Source organism: Bactrocera neohumeralis, unplaced genomic scaffold (genome assembly GCF_024586455.1).
Source record: "Bactrocera neohumeralis isolate Rockhampton unplaced genomic scaffold, APGP_CSIRO_Bneo_wtdbg2-racon-allhic-juicebox.fasta_v2 cluster11, whole genome shotgun sequence".
NCBI lineage: Eukaryota > Metazoa > Arthropoda > Insecta > Diptera > Tephritidae > Bactrocera > Bactrocera neohumeralis.
Genome location: NW_026089624.1, coordinates 18,227,182 through 18,246,004, shown reverse-complemented (window position 1 = coordinate 18,246,004; position 18,823 = coordinate 18,227,182). Strand labels below are relative to the sequence as shown.

The 18,823-nt window shown below is 38.0% G+C and overlaps 1 protein-coding gene and 1 long non-coding RNA gene across 3 annotated transcripts in view; both read left to right on the top strand.

The window, feature by feature from the left end:
• LOC126766297 (uncharacterized) overlaps positions 1-18,823 on the top strand; it is an 82,299-nt gene that overhangs the window by 53,742 nt on the left and 9,734 nt on the right. The gene's annotated exons all lie outside the window — the stretch shown is intronic.
• Positions 1-18,823, top strand: part of LOC126766110 (calsyntenin-1) — a 69,178-nt gene that overhangs the window by 44,408 nt on the left and 5,947 nt on the right. The window lies entirely within an intron of this gene.

Sequence of the window (18,823 nt, the reverse complement as noted above, 5' to 3'; positions counted from 1 at the left end):
CAACCGAAAAACGCAATCGTTTGACAACAAAACGTTTATCGAAATTGCTTTTTCTTCAAATTTGGGTTAACAGAGAATAAATTTTCTTGACTTCAATGAATATATTTTCATTTATGCTAAGACAAATGAATTTTTAATACGATATTTTAATTTTATTTCCGTTTTTGATTTTGTGTATACATATACCAACATAATTTGAATGTTTATTTATTTTATATATATTTTATTGGTTTTATTTTTACGCAAAGTTGCAAAACATAGTCTTTCAAGCATGAGGCAATTCGTTTACTTTAATATTGCTGTACATATTTTGAAAAATTTAATGTCATTATGCTACTTAACTTCAAATATAGGCCATTTTCTCTTTTAGGATATGTCTGGGACTCTGTGATAGAGCATTATAATACAAGATTCGGCGCTGAAACTTGGTGGTGGTCTTTGTGCAATTTAGTATTATTTGGAAACATTAGAATTAATCGATTAATCGATTTTTTTACATTAATTTCAATTATTTTTTTATATCTCGCAATTAATCATTTGATTATTTAATCGATTAAAAGAAAAATTTTGCCATCCCTAGTACCTACTCTCTTGAAGTACAACAAACTGAACTGAAATCTCTGTGGGCATAGGTAAAGTCAGAATACAAGTTGTGTTTACCAAAGGTGAATCCTTCCGACACAAGGTCAATTGAAGACATTAAGCTTAAATATTCAAGCTGTTACCACGCTTATGTGTGTTGCGCGGCCTTGATGGGCGAACACATGCATAACCTCACGGCTTTCAACCAAAGGTTACAACAAACTGTAGAACCCGTGAGGTATTCCATCAATTTACCGCCATATGATACAGAAATGTTTTAAAATGGCCCTTTTTTAGGGATTTATTTGTCGCCATTTATGGGAATAACTGAAGACTATCTCCGGTTGAAAAGTTATTCCGTTTGAATAAAAAAACGCGAGGTGAGGAAAAAGCTATCGTTTCGAAAGCGCCACTGACGAATGACGGATTCGCATTGACTTGGAATAATTTGTTGTGTAAATGTGAAAAGAAGCGAGTGCTTGTCAACACACAATTAAATTTATATTCAAGCTTCCGCAAATTTCAACAGAATCTGAGACCGAACTCAGAAATTTACAGCGGGAGATAAATAGCAGCATTTCAGCTTTACAATAACATGACATCAATATAGATACCTGGGATGCCATATTTACGTACCTGTGTTCTATCCGACTGCCGGACTATACACTGTCGCTTTGGGAACAATCTCTGGATTCGGATTCAGAGATCCCAAAATGGGTTGAGTTAGACAAGTTTTTAACCAAACGGGTTAAAACGCTTGAGAGAGTATCAAACCTCAAAGGCGAGTTGAGTACTCAACCTAATATTAAGTCGGCTCATGGTGAAGGTCGGATACCAACCTTGCAGTCAAAGATTGGATCCAAGCCCATAAATTCCCATCAGACCAAGAAAAACAATATTTAATGTAAACCGTGCTCATCTCAATCGCACATTTTGAAAAATTGTCAAAGATTCATTGAGATGCAGCCTAACGCACGGTAAAATGCTGTCAGAAAACTCCACGTCTGCCTAAACTGTTTATCGGACTCACATGAAGTCAAAAATTGTAAAAGTCTGTTTAATTGTTCCAAATGTAAACAGAGACACCACTCTATGATTCACCGGGATCAAAGTGAGGGAATAGCTCAGATATCTGACAGCACAGACATTACTGAGATTTCTACTAAATTTCATGTGGCCTCTATTAAGGCCAATATTTCAAATGTGCCTACCAGTCGAAGCATGCTCTTAGGTACAGCCATGGTATGACCATATGTCACAACGAGAGCACCTTCACTGTCAGAGCGCTGATTGATTCGGGATCTGAAGCCACCTTCGTAAGCAATATTCTGCAAAAACGCTTACATCTGGCAAGCAAAAAGGTCAGCGCGCGAGTTTCAGGATTGAATAATACCGTATCAGGACAAGTTCAATCGGTATGGTCGATTACAATTGGCTCGCCCCGTAACAAAGGTTAAGACTAGCTGCGGAAGCGTTGGTACTGCCAAAATTGACTGGACTGCTTCCATCTAGGTCAATTAACTCTTCAATTTAAAAAAAAGTTACCCAATATCTCCTTAGCGGATAATAATTTCTATACGAGTCAAAAGGTTGACTTGTTGATCGGAGCAGATCTTTACCCGAAAATTATACTAAATGGGGTAAAATTGAAAATTTTCGGATCCCTCGCTGCACAGCGTACAGTGTTCGGTTGGATTTAAACAGGTTCCGTTCCCTGAGAAGAAACGAAGATAAATGACAAAGGTGACGGGCAAAATTCAATAATAACTCAACAACAAACTCAAAATTATTTTTGTAGAGAAAATATTACTAATTCTATATTTATACAACAGAAACAACATCAGCAGCATCAACAGCAGTAGCAGCAACAACAGGATCATGCCAGCATTGATGGCAAAACCAATGATGCGCCCGGCTCATCGAATCGCACCGATACACATGGTGGCGCATTTCGAGCACCCGGCGTTGGGATGCAATCGCACAACAGTGACCAGGTATCTGACAGCAGTCTGTCACAACAACACAATTCGATGCCACACCTGCAGGCATTCCACGGCAGCCTGCACTGGCATCTGTTGCGCCGCCAACAACATGCTGCAGCCGCAATGCAACAAGAATCCGTAAAAGCAAAAAAAACGGAGGAATTGTGATACCGATAAGCTCTTCTTGATCTCACTCTATGAGGAGATCAAACATGTACCCGAAGAGATGCGACTCGATGTCAAGGGCGAACTCATACAGGTGCTCACAAAAAACCACCGGGGAAACAGAAGAAAACCCAATCACAAATGACAAAATACAACTGTCACAGCATGCTCAAATAACGCACGGCATGTATCAGCTGCAAAAGAGATATGACGATGGTGGCGATAAGCTGCAACAGCAGAATGAGCAGCACAAACAGACGAGGATGTCAATCGCCACGATAGATTCGGACCCCTCTCAACCATGTCAACCGACGTCATCAGTCAAGCACCCGAAAGAAAGTTCTGACCAACGATGCCTCTCCCGTATACCACACGCCCAAGATCGAGCCAGACTCGAGTCGTCTTGCCGACTTCGGCATGCTGGTAACTTCCTTTCGGACTGGCGGCATGGCAACGATCGAATGAGACTCGATTCGTCTCAGCGACATTGCCCGGACCGAGCGGAACGCCATTCGTTCCGCCGGCCACCCCATGCAAAGCGAAGGCATGGACGAGACGTTCGTCGTCAAGCAGATGCACGCAACACTACCTTGGCAGCTAAGAATTGCGCTGTCACCAACCGCTTTAATAAGAGTTCGAACCGCAACCAGGTTCATAACGCCGACGCCAATAAAGTCTCTGGAAGATCATTCCAACAGGGCAGCGCCAGTCGAAGTAATTTTGGGAGTGGACGATTACTACCGGCTCATGTTGCCAGGGTTACAACCAGCGGCAGTGGGTCAACTCATCGCCCTAAATACGACACTGGGATATATAATATCCGGTGTCGTATAATATCGGCACAATAAAGTGCACTGGCTGCCAACGCCTCTCACATTTACCGCCTACCCAGAATCGAGCTAGACTCTAGTCGTCTCGCCGACCTCGGGAAGTGGTGACTTCTATGCAAATTGGCGGCATGGCAATGACCGACTGAGACTCGATTCATCTCAGCGGCATTTCCCGGACCGAATCAGACTCGATTCGTCTCGTCGGCCACCCCATCTGCAAAGAAGACGTGGAAGAGGAAGTGCAGGAGCCAGTTAGTTAAGTTAGTTTTAAGTAATTTATTGTAAACTGCATTTGCAGTAATACTGCAAGGCGGGGAGAATGTTGACGCCGCCCTCGCCCAATTTCTTTTGCCACGTCTGTATCGGCAGAGCAATATTTTCTTTTGTTCCTTTTCGAAGTTTCAATTCGAACGCAACTAAACACTAACTAAAAAAAGTTGCGCGCGCTCTCTTCATTTGCGACAGCCTAGCAATACAGACGTGGTAAGTGTGTTTCCAATTTATTATATTTAAATACATATATTATAAGAAACCTTTTGTTTTTATTTAACATTTTGTGGAATCATTTGCGCCGATCGTTTCCCCACGGCCAACCACATCTACGGAAAGAGCGAGCACCGTGCTTCACCACCCGAATTATCACTGTCATTGCATTTGATCCGGAGGTCATCCAGATGTTTAACTACAGCTCCCACTCCGAGCTTTCCGCAGATTTTTTATATTTTGCTTCCCCAGGTTTTGGATCCCGCACTCCTTTTGGAATGCCTCACAGATTTCTTCGGGGGTGGCTATCTCATCCAGGTCTTTGAACATAATGGTAATATTAAGAGTTTTTGGCTGTTCTCATCATCTCATCTCACCAATAACTCCCTCTAAGGCGCTTTCGAACGTGTCGGCTCTCTTTTCTGTTTGATTTTTTAATTCGCTTAGTAGGTCTCCTTTGAGGGTTTTTATAATGTACCTCACGTTTGAACGCAGTTCTTTAAGGCCTTTGTCACTTTTTATTTTTTTACTTATAGTATATTTTGGTTGGCTGATAGACTAAATCAAAACGGCAAAAAAGAATTGAGTGCACGTTTTGATTCGCGGTTACGTGGAGAAATTCCTATTTAACTTTTATTTTTTTTTATATAAATTTACCAAAAAAGGGGCAGGTAAGTGCCAAATAAATGCTATTGAACCAAATTTCGTACTTACCTAATTTTTGGTATTAGCATCCAATCAATTAAAAGTCCAGTCTCCCGGTAAGTCTCAAACAAAAACAAGTTTGCTATCACTTTAAAAAACCACAAATTCTTGCAGATATTTTAGACCACTAAGAAACACGTCTACTTTCACTGACTACTTTTACTAGTTTTTACAACATCTGCGTTACCAGTTTTGTTATAAGTGGTCGTTAGGTGTAGGTTTATTTTATTATCTTTTAAGAATTGTTTTATTGGTACTATGTTTTATAGAGTTTCTATTGAACTTGGCTTTATTGCATAATTCACAATTATTGATGTATTTCTCTATATCTTTTTTTGTTTGGGGTAGTAGCGTGTTTTCTTTATTTCCTCAAATATTTAATTTATTTCCCTGTGATTATTTCCCAGGTGTTTCTCTTCTATCAATGTAAAAAGTTCTCCTTTGTCTCTTACATCCTTTACCCTCTCATATCCGAATTAAAATGTGCGATGCTAAAAAATATTTGAGTGCAGATATGTTTTAATCGCGATCTTAATATGATTCGACCAAAATTTCAAAGTCTTAGGAGTCTTGCTTTGAGAGTTAGAGGATGTTGCCTATAGGCAATGTCGTGTTTGAAAAAGTACTGAGGTCAAACTTGAATTAATTTGTTTGCCTATTTTTGTTTTATTGTAATTCTTACCTGTATTTAGTTACAAAAATCACTTACTATATAACACAAAAACTGTTTAATTCAACTATTTATTTTATTATTTTGCACAGGCTATTTAAAAAAAAATTTGTGATCACGTTTAGACACAGAGACGAAAAGCTCACAATTAAACAATTACCAGAGTTTTTCGTTGATACTTAGTATATGCATACACAAAACCTTTGTCTACTGGACAAAAAACCGTTATCGAAAATAATAAGAATAACGGGAGTTATAACAGCATAAGTACAATGTTTCCTATAGGCAGCGTCGAGCATGAGAGCACATTATTATTTTCATAATTTAGTCTGCTTAGACCATCTGAAATTACATTTTCTTTTCCTTTAATGTATTAATATCGAAATTGAACTCATTTAGTTTTGTTTTCCATCTTTGAAGCTTAGCGTTTGGTTATTTTAAGTTGTTAATGGTCTATGATCAGTTTTAATAACGAAGTGTCGGCCAAATAAGTATGGACGGAAATATTTCGTTGCCCAAACTATTGCAAGTTACTCTTTTTTATCGTACTATAATTTTTTTCATGCCCATTCAAGGTACGACTGGCAAATGAAATTGTTTTGTTCTCTTGCATAAGGGCTGCTCCTAGAGCAAAATCTGTGACAAGAGTAAACATTTTTATAAAGTCGGGTGGATAAAAATGGGACCATTTTTAATCAACATTCTTAATTTATTGAAAGAATCTTTGTAATCTTGTCATTAACTTTTATTTTTGCGCCCTTTTTAAAAACTTAATTCAATAATATGCGATTTTTGAGTAATCCTTTATGAATCGCCTGTAGTATCACTTAATAATAAAATGCTTTTATTTCCTTAATGCTTCTTGGAAGTAGAAACTTTTCTATTGCTTCCACTTTTTGAGGGTTTGGCTAATTCAGGGGTGTTGTGGAATCCCAGACAGAATTGCTTAGCTGTCAGAATTGCGAACCAATTCTGATTTTCAATTGTGTCACAGAATCTGATTGGATTTTCGTCTTTTCGAACATACGCAAAGCCAATATTCGAATCAGATGTTTACTAATGTGACAAAATTTGCAAATGAATAATTTTAAGGAGTTCCGAATTAAAGAAAGATTTTAAGAGATAACAATTATCGAATGAATAGAGACGCATTTGGGTGTTAAATTACGTTTATTACGTTTTGTAAATCTTCTTTAAGGGGGAGCCTGCTTTAGAAGCTTCAAAAAATTCAATTTTTTTCTGGTTAAATCTGTTTAAAAATTGCTTAAGAATATTTCGCCAAGGTTATGAGAGCTTGGGCAGAAAGCGAAAACTTTGACGCGCGATTTCTCGGTTTTTCAGTTGTACAACTTTTCTTAATCGGCGGGCAGGATAGAAAAAAACTAAACGTCGTATAGAATTGGAGCAAAGTTTCTTCAGTCAAAACCCTTTTTAATTTTTTTTTTTTAATTTAGAACTTTTCACTTTTTTTTGAAATTTTCCTAGCTTAACTTGAACATAAATTATTAAAAATTATGAATCTCTTTGAATTTTTTGTTTCCGATAAAAATCGCGACCTGCATCATGCCCACCGTAAAACATTTCGTATCAAAAAAATTTTACGCATGATATTTAAATATATAATAAACCCTAGAAATTTCATCTTAATCAATCATTTCTTTCACTCCCAAAAAGGCCTAAAAAAAAATCAATTTTGATTGAGTCATTTCGCTTTTTATACTTATGTTTTCCCCTGTAGAAATAAAGATGAATTAATTAGAAATAATAAAATATCTTGATTTCTTAACTTACATTTCAAATCTGTGTGCGACTATTTTCTTGATTTATTTCTGTCAGCCAAATCGATAAAATTGGTTTCCCTGGCCCCCAAAACCGATACAAATTCTGTTTCGAATATCAAACCAATAATATCTGAATTGGTTACAGGGAGTGTAGTTTGTTGATTTTTAGTATACAACATACATAGCAAGTTGTCCATTTGAAGTAAATGAAGTAAACCCAAAAATCAAGTGTTGTTTTTATAGTTTGCATTATTTAATACAAATCAAATGTGTAGAACCGAATTAGTGAAATGCTAGTGGATATAAAAGTAAACAATATAAGCGTAAAGTTCATTATAAATCGGCGAAACACGCATTTAAATAGTCGAATTTTTGAACTTTAAATACAAATAACTCAAAAACTCTTGCTGCTTTTTTTGATCGGTTTCAGTTCTGATTCCGACAACTATCAGCTTCCACAACACCCCTGAATATCATATTTTGTAACCAAGTGACCTAGGAATTTTGTTTCTTATCTTAGAAAATCGCATTTATTCAATTGGATCTTTAGATGTTCCTCTTTTATTCTCATTAATATTTTTCTCAATGATTCTACGTTTGTTGAAAATACTAAAATATCGTCCATGTACAAGTTATCATAAGACTGTTTAACAGCCTGATGTTACGGCAAGGTTGCGTGTGGCCTAAGTCAGCAGAAGTTATCATAAGGATGTTTACAAAGTTCAATGTTACGGCAAAAGTAGTTGCGTGTGCCCGAGTCAGCATTCTTACGCCGTTAATAACAGGAAACTGCAGTGCAGCTGGTAGCGGATGGCTTCAGGGAGTGTAGTTTGTTGATTTTTAGTATACAACATACATAGCAAGTTGTCCATTTGAAGTAAATGAAGTAAACCCAAAAATCAAGTGTTGTTTTTATAGTTTGCGCTATTTAATACAAATCAAATGTGTAGAACCGAATTAGTGAAATGCTAGTGGATATAAAAGTAAAAAATATAAGTGTAAAGTTCATTATAAATCGGCGAAACACGCATTTAAATAGTCGAATTTTTGAACTTTAAATACAAATAACCCAAAAACCATAAGTCAGCGGCAACTATATATATATATTTTTTTTCTTGATCTAGAGGATCTCCTCTATCTGTACATATCTATTTTATTCTATTCTAAGTCCCAGCCAAAATAATAATATTCACCCCTATTGCGAGTGTCGACTTGCAGTACATAAACGACTACTGAGCGATTAACGACTACCGGTGCTATTGTGAGTATCGGATCAATCGCTCATCCATCGACTGTAAATGAATTTCATTCGCTCATTTGTGAACAGTTATTTTTCAGTCGTTAAAATTGGATAAAAAGTAGGTAAGTTATTTCTATTTTAATATTAAATAGTTTAAATATACATATATTTGAATTGCAGAATTAGAGTTGTTGTTAGTAATAACCGGCAACTTACCCGTTTGGTGGATCTTATGAGATTCATCGGTATTTAGGGAAGACACAAGCAAATCCGAGGTGGAAAAATATAGCAACAGAACTGAATAGCCTTTGAAAAGTAAAACAAAACAAAAGTTAACTGAAACAGAACTGAGCTACGTACGGTGGGGGCCAAATATTTTACATACATATGTACATTGACACCTTTAGAAGAAGCAATTATAAACTTCTTCAAATATGATACCTGAGTAAACCCACCAGGTTATGAAATTGGAATATGTGATTTAAGTCAAGAAGTGGTTGATGAACAGGAAATGTTGATGACAAACGTAAGCGAAATAGAAATCTTCTTCTTCTTAATTGGCGTACACACCGCTTACGCGATTATAGCCGAGTTAATAACAGCGCGCCAGTCGTTTCCCTCTTCTTCTGTTTTCGTCCATTCGGACAACACGACCTAGCCAGCGTAGTCGCTGTCTTTTAATTCGCTGAACTATGTCAATGTCGTCGTATATCTCGTACAGCTCATCGTTCCATCGAATGTGATATTCGCCGTGGCTAATGCGCAAAGGACCATAAATCTTTCGCAGAATTTTTCTCTCGAAAACTCGTAACGTCGACTCATCGGTTGCTGTCACCGCCCAAGCCATATAGCAGGACGGGAATTATGAGCGACTTATAGAGTTTAGCTTTTGTTCGTCGAGAGAGGACTTTACTTTTCAATTGCCTACTCAGTCCGAAGTAGCACCTGTTGGCAAGAGCAATCCTGCGTTGGATTTCCGGGCTGACATTGTTGGTGGTGTTTACGCTGGTTCCAAGATAGACGAAATTATCTACAACTTCAAAGTTATGACTGTCAACAGTGACGTGAGAGCCGAGTCGCGAGTGCAACGACTGTTTGTTTGATGACAGGAGATATTTCGTTTTGCCCTCGTTCACTGCTAGACCCATTTTCTGTGCTTCCTTGTCCAGCCTGGAGAAAGCAGAACTAACGGCGCGGGTGTTGAGGCCGATGATATCAATATCATCGGCATACGCCAGCAGCTGTACACTCTTATAGAAGATGGTACCTTCTCTATTTAGTTCTGCACCTCGAATTATTTTCTCCAGAAGCAGGTTGAAGAAGTCGCACGATAGGGAGTCCCCTTGTCTGAAACCTCGTTCGGTATCGAACGGCTCGGAGAGGTCTTTTCCGATCCTGACGGAGCTTTTGGTGTTACTCAACGTCAGTTTACACAGCCGTATTAGTTTTGCGGGGATACCAAATTCAGACATCGCGGCATAAAGGCAGCTCCTTTTCGAGCTGTCGACAGCAGCTTTGAAATCGACAAAGAAGTGGTGTGTGTCGATTCTTCTTTCACGGGGCTTTTCCATGATTTGGCGCATGGTGAATATCTGGTCGGTTGTTGATTTGCCAGGTCTAAAGCCACAGTGATAAGGTCCAATCAGTTCGTTGACGGTGGGCTTTAATCTTTCACAAAATACGCTCGATAGAACCTTATATGCGATGTTGAGGAGGCTAATCCAACGGTAGTTGGCGCAGATTGTGGGGTCTCCTTCTTTATGGATTGGGCATAGCACACATAGCACCATATTTTACAAAGAAGCTGATCAGTTCTTCGCCGCCGTGTTTGAATAGCTCGGCCGGCAATCCATCGGCCCCCGCCGCTTTGTTGTTCTTCAGGCGGGTAATTGCTATTCGAACTTCTTCATGGTTGGGGAATGGAACGTCTGCTCCATCGTCATCGATTGGGGAATCGGGTTCACCTTCTCCTGGCGTTGTGCGTTCACTGCCATTCAGCAGGCTGGAGAAGTGTTCCCTCCATAATTTAAGTATGCTTTGGGCATCGGTCGCTAAATCACCTTTCTGGGTTATACAAAAGTGCGCTCCGGTCTTGAAACCTTCTGTTAGTCGCCTCGTTTTCGTAGAATTGTCGAGCATTGCACTTGTCGGCCAGCTTATCAAGCTCTTCGTACTCACGCATTTCGGCCTCTTTCTTTTTCTGTCTACAAATGTGTCTCGCTTCCCTCTTCAACTCTCGGTATCTATCCCATCCCGCACGTGTAGTGGTTGATCGTAACGTTGCGAGGTAGGCAGCCTGTTTTCTCTCCGCTGCGACACGGCACTCCTCGTGGTACCAGCTGTTCATTTGCATTTTCCGAAATTTGAAATGCCGTCCCACAGTTCCCTTATACCGAGTTGTTGACGAGTGCTCTCAGAGAGCAGGAGTGCAAGCCGAGTAGAAAATCGTTCGGCTGTCTGTTGTGATTGCAGCTTCTCGACGTCGAACCTTCCTTGTGTTTGTTGGCGTGCGTTTTTTGCTGCACAGAGGCGAGTGCGAATCTTAGCTGCAACAAGATAGTGGTCCGATAGAAATAGAAGATTCTACATACAATTATAGAAAACTAGGGGCCCAGAAAGCCCAATTAGATTAGAAACAAAACAAAAAATCTGAAAATGAAAAGAGGAGGGTTTTACTCGAATCACAAGTAAAAAACCAAACAAAGTTTTTGATGTGATGGCTGAAAATATACGTGATTTTAAAGGTACCTTGAACTTTATTCAGTTGTGCGAAAAGGTCGTATCTACTAAAACGAAAGACGTTTAAATTGAAAAAGGAAAAAAGATGAAAAAAGAAAAGGAAACAATTTAACTTAAGGAAGAAATCATAAATAAAAGCAAGCATAGGGGAGAAAAGATGAAATTAAAAGCTCAAATTTAAGAAATGAAAGAAGAAAGACGAGAAAAAAAATAACCTAAGGATTTGGCTAACAATCAGAAAAATAGAAGCATTATTTTATGGATATTCTTTTAGTTTTAGTTTAAAATTTAATATCGAATTTAGCACAAAAATAACTTAATTTCATTTAGTGAAAATATCACATTTATATAAAAATTAGTTTATGTTGATTTTATATTTTCGTTTTCAGTATAAATGTTATCTTAGTTTCCACTGTAGTTATATATGCCTTGAGTGCGTGAGCTTTCATCATCCAAAAATTCAGTGTTACAAGAAATACATACCCGGTGTGTTCCAAAGTAAACAGGACTTTAAAAAAAACAAAACAAATGGATTTTTCTGCAAAATCGATTTATTTTATCAAAACAGTCTCCTTCTGCTTCAATACAGCTTTTTGCACCGTCCAAAAGCATGTCGAACGAGTTTTTTAGCTCATTGGCCGGTATGGCCGCCAGTATACCGGTGCAAGCCTTTTGGCCTCTAGGTCTGCATAACTCTTTCCTTTCATGGGCAAATGTATTTTTTCGAAAAGGAAGAAGTCGCACGATGCCATATCAGGTGAATACGGGAAGTGGTAAATGGTTAAAATGTGATTTTTAGTCAAATAATCGGTTACAAGTGTCGATCGATGAGAGCAATTTTTGGTCCGCAGTCAATTTGTGCGGAACAAACCGTGCACACACCTTTCGTGAGCCTAAATGTTCAGTCAAAATGCGATAAATCGATGTTTTGGAAATGTTCAATTCCAGGCAACATTGTACATATATGCCTCTAAGTCCCGTTATTTAAATTTTTTTGACGCGCGGTTTTTTGCATTATGTCGTTTGGTGTATTGTTGGTAATTTCGTCTATCTTGGAACCAGCGTAAACATCACAAACAATGTCAGCCTAGAAATCCAACGCAGGATAACCCTTGCCAGCAGGTGCTACTTCGAACTGAGTAGGCAATTGAGAAGCAAAGTCCTCTCTCGACGAACAAGAACAAGACTCTAAAAGTCACATATAACTTCGGACGCAAATTTTTAGTCGAGAATGATCACAAGCCCTTAACATGGTTTTTCTTTTAAGGAACCTAATTCAAAACTTATCAGATGGCGACTAAAATTATCCGAATTTGACTATGTAATAAAATACAAGAAAGGAATGAAAAATAGCAACGCAGACGTATCTCGTGTTGAACATGAACCAATGAATATAAATGCGTTAGAACTCGATCCTTTGACAATTAGAGAGGCATCGTCTCCACTCAATTTTTTTAAAAATCAAATAGTTATCAAGAAAATTACATCAGGATCTATGAGAATAAAAAATAAGTTCATTTTTAAGAATGAAAGCAGTTAGATAGGAACACTACTATTACCCTACTTGAAACCATTTTAACCATACACAAATAAATGCAATTTTAATAGACGACGCAATTTACAAAATTTTTAAGTCTACCTACCAGGAATTATTTTCTAATAATAGCGATTTTAGAATTGTTAGATTTTATATTTTACTAAAGGATATAAGAAAAAAACAATTTAAAAACCTAATTTATCAACAACTGCGAAATTTGTAACTTAGAAAAATATGATAGGAAACCTCCTAGAATACCCTTAAAAATCACCGAAAAACCATCTAAACCTGGTGAAATTATTCACATTGACGTTTTCTACAAATTAGAAAAACAGATTTTTCTGACAGTAATTTATAAATTTTCAAAATTTGCTGTAGCTTATAGAATTAATGGAAGAACTTGGATAGAATTTGAAACCAAATTATTGCTTTATCTCAACACTTACGGTAAAATTAAGAATAGCATTGTTGATAATGAACTCGGGTTCAAGCTATATCAATGCAAGAATTTTTAAGAGATGAAAATATTATAACACACTACACTTCTAACAGCAATCATACTTCAAATGCAGATATTGCATAATACAATTAATGATCACATTAGACTTTTGAGGCACAACGAAAGAAGCCAACAAACAGTAGAAGAAAAAATCTTCAGAATAATAGATTTTTATAATAACATTATATACAGTACAATTAAAATTATAATAATAATATAATATAATATAAAACCTGCATACATACATACATAGATCTAATAAAGATAGAAAAGATGTTTATATTCAAGAAAGTACGAACTTTATGAAAGAAATTAGAGCCGGTAAAAATCATAGAAAATGTAGAAAAATAAATGCTATTATAATCGATGAAGAACATTTAAAGAACACTAAGGCTTAATTTATGTATACAAACACTTAATGCTAGCACGGTCGAAACTAAAACATTATTAGACACCATAAGTAAAATATTTTTGTGATTTTAAAAGGGAAAATAGCTATTTTAAATCCAAATTTTAGACAAAAAAACTGATAAATGTACTATGAAAAGGGCCAAAGCTTATCGCAGGTACTATGGACAATGTAGAGGAAAATAAAATAAACAAGTCACTGAAATTCCTATATAAAAACGAATAATCTTTAACAAACCAAATTAATAACCATACCTTTGTAAACCGTTGTATATCTTCTGAAATACAAAACATTACTGAACACATAAACCAAAAACAAATTTTAATAGGGAATTACCCAAACAAATTTTAAAATTCTATGGAAAACAAAATAGCATCAACAGAGGACGAAATGACATTTAAAGAACAAATTTACTAAATAAACAATTTAATAAATAAACAATAAAACTAACTTTTACGTGACCATATCGACGACATTGGACAAATAATATTCTCTAGCAAGCTAAGAATAATTTTCTTCGTCGGCGTTATTTTGGCATAGATGGCAAAGGATCGCGATGGTTTCTGGATGTGTGTGTGAAACAAGAAAAGTATTATTCAAGGTGCGTTCAATAGTAAACAGGGAAAAAACAGAACAAATGTTTTTTTCGGCAAAATCAATTTATTTTATCAAAGTAGTCTCCTTCTACTTCAATACAGCTTTTTGCATGAATTTCAATGATGACTTCGGCTGATTTTTATTGAATTCACGCACAGTTTCAATGGAATTTCCAGTGATCACGGATTTTGATTGGCCCACATGTTGATCGTCATTTATGTCCTCACGACCACTTTGAAAACGTTGAAACCACTCGTTCACTCTGTTACGGGATAGGCAATCATCGCCATAAACTTGTTTCATCAATTGAAACGTTTCGTAAAAGTTTTATCAATTTTAAAACAGTGGTCGGCATTTCATAGCAAAATTTTGCAAACTAACTTCACACGTACGCTTACGCTCTATCGTTCAGTCGTTGTCGAGCCAGCAACGAATTAACATCACGCAAGACTATAGCGCAAAACCAAATATGCCCTGCGATAAATATTTTATGATTCTAAATGCCTTTGGTGCCATGCAATGGCTTTTATGTTCCAAGTCTTTTAAAGATAATAGGGAATATATCCTTAAAAGATATTTTGTTAATTTTCATTATACTAATAATTATTTATAAAATTTGCTTCATTTTAATTCCAATTTCTCACTGGGCTAATTTTTTTTCGTGCTTACCAACACAGTGACAGATCCTCTCATGCCGACCACTGTTTTAAAACAACATTTAATGTTGGCTCTTTGTTCGACGCTCATTTTCACACCGATAACAGAAACATAATGACACTTGAAACGCATTAACTTCCAATCAATGAAATTGTCACTGGACAATCGATAAAAAAAAGCAGATTCTAACGCACCAGTCGATATATAGATGGCGCTACCAGGGGCGTTAGATTCAAACTCACATGTAGAAACTTGCAAAGACCTCTCAGTAGTATCAAGGTCAAAAAAAAAATACAGAATCTTATATAAAAAAAAGGGACGGTGAAAATAACATAGAAAATACTGAATCTTATTTAAAAGAAGTAAAATTTGTGATGGTAACAAAACTGTAATCTATACGCTAACCCATTAATTTGTTAGAAGTTACAAATGGGTACCAAATAAAATGGCATCTGGAGGCAAACGTTTTTTACTGCTAACAAATAGGTAACAAAGTCGCCAACATGATTAACTAAAATAATAACCCTAACAGAAACTTTTGTAACAAATACTTCTGTTATGTATAACACATAAGTATCCTTTTGGAGGATGGAGTCATGGGTAGAAGTTCACGATCGCCATTTACTTGGGAGTGGCCAGAAACGATTCTTTTACATATGACTCAAGCAGCTCACGACTTCCGACCTTTGACCAAGTATCTTCTGGGTAGCCTAAAAACATCCGTTCGAAGGCGAGCTAAAGTGAGAAAGCGAAACATCCCCTACACAGGGTTTTGCGCTGGGTTTGGGACCCGCCACGTAAAAAAAACACCTCTATGAAAAGAACAACAAGCCTCGGAAGAGAAACCCCCCTTTAGATGACGACCATGGCAAAAAAAATAAGGACTACGATATAAGGGCATGCACCTGGAATGTCCGGACCGTTATTTGGGAAGGTGCTGCTGCCCAACTGGTTAATGTCCTCGTGAAAATAAAGGCTGACATCACCGTCGCCCAAGAAATGCGATGGACGGGACAAGGACAGAGACGAGTAGGTCCTTGTGACATTTACTACAGTGGCCGTATAAAGGAGCGCAAGTTTGGTGTTGGATTCGTGGTGGGAGAGAGACTCCGTCGCCGAGTACTATCATTCACTCCGGTGAATGAACGTCTAGCCACAATCCGCATCAAAGCGAGGTTCTTCAACATATCGCTGATTTGCGCCCACGCCCCGACGGAAGAGAAGGACGATGTGACGAAAGATGCCTTCTATGAGCGCTTGGAGCGCGTTTATAAGAGCTGCCCCCGCCACGATGTAAAAATCATGCTTGGCGACTTTAACTTAAAAGAAGATATATTTGGCACTACGGTCGGTAAATTCAGCCTCCACGAGGAAACATCCCCAAATAGGTTGAGGCTGATTGACTTCGCCGGGGCCCGAAATATGGTTATCTGTGGTACTAGATTCCAGCACAAGAAGATACATCAAGCTAACTGCCTGTCTCCGGATCGAAAAGCCACCAACCAGATCGATCATGTTGTGATAGACGGATGACACGGCTCCAGTGGTCTAGACGTATGTACGGTCTTAGGTCCTAATATTGGCTCGGACCACTATTTTGTTGCAGCCAAGATTCGCACCCCCCTCTGTGCAGCAAAAAACGCACGCCAACAAACGCAAGGAAGGTTCGACGTCGAAAAGCTGCAATCACAACAGACAGCCGAACAATTTTCTACTCGGCTTGCACTCCTGCTCTCTGAGAGCACTCGTCAACAACTCGGTATAAGGGAACTGTGGGACGGCATTTCAAATTCCTTAGGTACAGCTGCAACCGAAACCATTGGTTTTCGGAAAATGCAAAACAGCTGGTACCCCTAGGAGTGCCGTGTCGCAGCGGAGAGAAAACAGGCTGCCTACCTCGCAACGTTACGATCGACCACTACACGTGCGGGATGGGATAGATACCGAGAGTTGAAGACGGAAGCGAGACGAATTTGCAGACAGAAAAAGAAAGAGCCCGAATTGAGTGAGTATTAAGAGCTTGACAAGCTGGCCGACAAGTGCAATGCTCGACAATTCTACGAAAACGAGGCGACTAACAGAAGGTTTCAAGACCGGAGCGCACTTTTGTATAACCCAGAAAGGTGATCTAGCGACCGATGCCCAAAGCATACAAAAATTATGGAGGGAGCACTTCTCCAGCCTGCTCAATGGCAGTGAACGTACAACGCCAGGAGAAGGTGAGCCCTCTTTGTCAATTTCAAATCTGCTTTTGACAGCACGAAAAAGAGCTGCTTTTATGCCGCGATGTCTGAATTGGTATCCCCGCAAAACTAATACAGGTGTATAAACTGACGTTGAGCAACACCAAAAGGCGACTCCCTATCGTGCGACTTCTTCAACCTGCTGCTGGAGAAAATAAGTCGAGCTACAGAACTTAATCGAGAATGTACAATCTTTTATAAGAATGTACTGCTGCTGGCGTATGCCGATGATATTGATATCATCGGCCTCAACACCCGCGCCGTTAGTTCTGCTTTCTCCAGACTGGACAAGGAAGCAAAGCAAATGGGTGTGGCAATGAACGAGGGCAAGACGAAATACATATCTCCAGTCATCAAACAACCAGTCGCCGCAATCGAGACTTGGCTCTCACGTAACAGTAGACAGTAATAACTTTGAAGTCGTAGACAGTTTCGTCTATCTTGGTGTTTACACTGGACACCACCAACAATGTTAGCTTAGAAACTCAACATCTCTTGCCAACAGGTGCTAATTCGGACTAAGTAGGCAATTGAGAAGTAAAGACCTCTCTCGACGAACAAGAACAAAACTCTAAAAGTCACTCATTATTCCCGTCCTGCTTTATGGTGCATAGGCTTGGACGATGACAACAATTGATGAGTCGACGTTGCGAGTTTTCGAACGAAAGATTTATGGTCCTTTCCGCGCTGGCGACGGCGAATATCGCATTCGATGGAACGATGAACTGTATGAGATACACAACGACATTGGCATAGATCAGCGATTTAAAAGACAACCGCTACGTTGGCTAGGTCATGTTGTCCGAATGGACGAAAACACTCCAGTTTTGAAAGTATTCGACGCATTACCCGCCGGGGGAAGCAGAGGAAGAGGAAAACCTCCACTCCGTTAGAAGGACCAAGTGGAGAAGAACCTGGCTGCGCTTGGAATATCTAATTGACGCCACGTAGCGAAAAGAAGAACAGACTGGCGCGCTGTTGTTAACTCGGCTATAATCGCGTAAACGGTTTCCACGCCAATAAAGAAGAGGAAGAATCTGCAAATAAGAACTAATTTTTAATGAATAGATTCGATGTACTATATATGTATGTATAAATGCGAAAATGTGTATGTAGAATACCATATAATTGTACATACACATTTTCGCAAGTACAATTCAAATTCAAATCAAAATATTATCATTAAACAGTAATAATGTAATGTACGTATAGTAAGTGTGTATCATTGCCGAACAACCCTGCCAGCCAAACCTAACCACTTTTGAATAAGTGTCAACACAAATACATATATTTTCTTCAATTACTAACACTAACGCTCACGTGTAGGTTCTTTTGTTTTTTAACCTTTACGCGATGGGTCGTCAAAAATCCAATATGCTAAACCATAGTCGAAATAATCATGGGGTTAATGCATTTCGAATTTCCCAAATAGAATTAAATGTAGATAATGTAGCCATCTCATTTCTTGTTCTTATTGAATGAATGTTAATGAAAAAACGTAAGTGTTAATAGTGCTAAATGAATATCCCAAAAATGGAAATAAAAAAACGAGGCAAAATTCGAAGCTATTTGCATTTCTATCGTGAAGGAAGGTAAATATATTTAAAATTAATATTTTAATTATATTACAGCATATATTTGTATTTTATAAATATATTTAAAATTAAAATTTTAATTATATTACAGCATATAATATCTAAAGCG